Raw genomic sequence first — 3,842 nt, 5'->3', positions numbered from 1 at the left:
TCCAACCTTGTGACCCGTAAAATCAGGTGACCGAGCAATAAAGAAACTTCCCGGCCATGTTTGGAATCTGGGAACTTGAGAAGAAGAATCCGGGAGTTAATGATAAACCAACAATAGAGCGAAGGACAAAACAAACGCCGTTATCTGAGGACGGACAATAAGGGGGCGAGGAACCTGCGACACCTCCACGTGCGACCGCCGCGCCCAACTGATCACAACACAATGCAAATCCGAAGAGCAAACGCCAAAGAAATCCATATAGATACCATTCTACAGCTGCTCACCCAGCTCTCCCGGTCTCCTGAATGTCTTTACTCTGCAAACAACAGTGAAACTTCAGGTTATCGGAAAAACGTGACCGCAACGTGAGAGCAAAAAGTCCGAAAAGAAAACATCATTAACCGAGCGTTAAATATTTACTTATACCCGCGCCTGTGTTACGATGATTCTATTTATTCACATAGCGCCAACAAAAACAGCGGGTTTAGTCTTGGCAGTTTTGTTTTTTATTTACCTTTTTTTTTCCCTTGCGTTTTTATCATGTGAACCTCTTGCAGAACCGGGGGGTAAAAAAAACAAAAAAACCTTCAATGTTAAAGGGGTACTCCGATGGAAAACTTTTTTTTTTTTTTAAATAAACTGGTGCTAGAAAGTTAAACAGATTTGTAAATGACTTCTATTATTTTTTTTTATCCTTTTAGTACTTTTTAGCAGCTGTATGCTACAGAGAAAAAAACATTTCTTTTTGAATTTCTTTCTTGTCTTGTCCACAGTGCTCTCTGCTGACACCTCTGTTCATATCAGGGACTGTCCAGAAAGCATAAGTTTGCTATGGGGATATTCTCCTACTCTGGAAAGTTCCTGATACGGACAGAGGTGTCAGCAGAGAGCACTGTGGACAGGACAAAAAAGAAATTAAATAAAAATAAAGAATTTCCTCTGTAGCATACAGCTGCTAATAAGTACTGGAAGGGTAAACATTTTTTAATAGAAGTAATTTACAAATCTGTCTAACTTTCTGGCAGCAGTTCATAAAAAGAAAAAAAAAAAAAAAGTTTTCCTCAGGAGTACCCCTTTAAACCTACATTGCATTTTGGGGCCGGGGGGGGGGAGGGCATTTTTTCCCCCTCCATATTAAAGGGGTACTCCAGTGGAAAACTTTTTTTTTTTTTATATGAACTGGTGCCATAAAGTTAAACAGATTTGTAAATGACTTCTATTAAAAAAGCTTTACCCTTCCAGTACTTTTTAGCAGCTGTATGCTACAGAGGAAATTATTTTCTTTTTGAATTTCTTTTTTGTCTTGTCCACAGTGCTCTCTGCTGACACCTCTGTCCGTGTCAGGAACTGTCCAGAGCAGCATAAGTTTGCTATGGGGATTTTCTACTGCTCTGGACAGTTCCTGACACGGACAGAGGTGTCAGCAGAGAGCACTGTGGACAAGACAAAATAGAAATTCAAAAAGAATTTCCTCTGCAGCATACAGCTGCTAAAAAGTACTGGAAGGGTAAAGATTTTTTAATAGAAGTAATTTACAAATCTGTTTAACTTTCTGTTACCAGTTCATTTAAAAAAAAAAAAATGTTTAAAACTGGAGTACCCCTTTAAGACGGTGGAATTTCTGTGGTGGTAATTCCTCCAAAATGTACTGCCCATAGACTTTAATGGATTCCGCTGTCCCATTCACACAGCGGAATTTCCACCGCGGAATCCCATTGAAGTCAATGTTTTGAGATCACCGAATTGCGCTGAAATTCCACCGCAATTCTGGCAGAATTGCGCAGTTCTGTTCGTCAACGGATATTGTGTGGAATTGCGGAAATTCCATCGTTTGAACATAGCCTAAAGAAGAGAAAAAAAAAACCATAGTCTCAGCACGCTGCGGTTTTCGAAAACTGCTACCAAGCCAAAAACGTCAATAAAAAGTAAAAAAAAAAACGTCACTTGGCATTTCAGATTTCCCCAGGTAACGTCTGGTCGCTGCGGATATGGTGGTTTTCTACCAATTTTTGGGCAGAATATCCCCTCGGAATTCTGCTTGGGAAATTCCACCATCTTAACATAGCCTAAGGCGCTTGGGGTCGTCAACTCCTCCTTCATGGACAACCACGCCCCCTTCTGCCATAAAACCCGTTCCACTCGCCAAGCGCGGCGCGGAATGCGGGGAAAAAAATGCTAAAGATTTGTGCAAATATAATGCAATCTGTGTTCTATACCGGTGTTTCCCAACCAGGGTGCCTCCAGCTGTTGCAAAACTACAACTCCCAGCATGCCCGGACAGCCGTTGGCTGTCCGGGCATGCTAGGAGTTGTAGTTTTGCAAGTATAGTTGTAAGAAAAGACCAATGTTTCCCAACCAGGGTGCATCCAGCTGTTGCAAAACTACAACTCCCAGCATGCTGGGAATTGTAGTTTTGCAACAGCTGGAGGCGCCCTGGTTGGGAAACACTGGTCTTTACTTACAGCTATACTTGCAAAACTACAACTCCCAGCATGTCCGGGCATGCTGGAAGTTGTAGTTTTGCAACAGCTGGAGGCGCCCTGGTTGGGACACACTGGTCTTTACTTACAACTATACTTGCAAAACTACAACTCCCAGCATGTCAGGGCATGCTGGTAGTTGCAGTTTTGCAACAGCTGGAGGCGCCCACGTTGGGAAAGATTGGTATTTACTTACAACTATACTTGCAAAACTACAACTCCCAGCACGTCCGGGCATGCTGGTAGTTTCAGTTTTGCAATAGCTGGAGGCACCCAGGTTGGGAAACACTCTTCTAGATAATTGTTTCAGTGTCCGGGAAAGTTGGGTGACAGTTTCCCGTGTTTTGGTAGCAGCTCTCTCAGCGTGTCACCCAGCTTTTCCAAACACCCCACTATTTCACTTGCGATATTCAGTAGTGTGGAAAAGTTGGGTGACAGATTCCCGTGTTGTCGTAGCAGCTCTCTCAGCGTGTCACCCAGCTTTTCCAAACACCCCACTATTTCACTTGCGATATTCAGTAGTGTGGAAAAGTTGGGTGACAGATTCCCGTGTTGTCGTAGCAGCTCTCTCAGCGTGTCACCCAGCTTTTCCAAACACCCCAGTATTTCACTTGCGATATTCAGTAGTGTGGAAAAGTTGGGTGACAGATTCCCGTGTTGTCGTAGCAGCTCTCTCAGCGTGTCACCCAGCTTTTCCAAACGCCCCAGTATTTCACTTGCGATATTCAGTAGTGTGGAAAAGTTGGGTGACACCCAACTGGAGGCGCCCTGGTTGGGAAACATTGGTCTTTACTTACAACTATACTTGCAAAACTACAACTCCCAGCATGCCCGAACAGCCAACGGCTGTCCGGGCATGCTGGGAGTTGTAGTTTTGCAACAGCTGGAGGCGCCCTGGTTGGGAAACACTCTTCTAGATAATTGTTTCAGTGTCCGGGAAAGTTGGGTGACAGTTTTCCGTGTTGTCGTAGCAGCTCTCTCATCATGTCACCCAGCTTTTCCAAACACCCCACTATTTCACTTGCGATATTCAGTAGTGTGGAAAAGTTGGGTGAAACCCCCGTCAGAGCTACGACTGTTATCAAACCCTTCTACAAGAACGTCAGATGCATGCGGAATTTGTTGTCATTCAACTTTCCCAGAAGCAGAAACCTCTGAATAGACTTTATGGCAACGTGACAGAAGAGGCCGACTCCAGCGTTGTGTATTTGTCTCGGCCACAGAGCTGACAATCTACCTGCACCAAGATTCAGTCTCCGGGGAGGTTGTGTACGTTGGGGCGGGGGGCGGGGTCTGGGGAGGAGCATCTGGGGAGGAGCACGCTGCTCGGGAACAGGTTGTTCAGCTTCTCAGGTGAAACTG

The sequence above is a fragment of the Hyla sarda genome, chromosome 8 (assembly GCF_029499605.1).
Source record: "Hyla sarda isolate aHylSar1 chromosome 8, aHylSar1.hap1, whole genome shotgun sequence".
Classification (NCBI taxonomy): domain Eukaryota; kingdom Metazoa; phylum Chordata; class Amphibia; order Anura; family Hylidae; genus Hyla; species Hyla sarda.
This window is presented reverse-complemented; position numbering follows the sequence as displayed.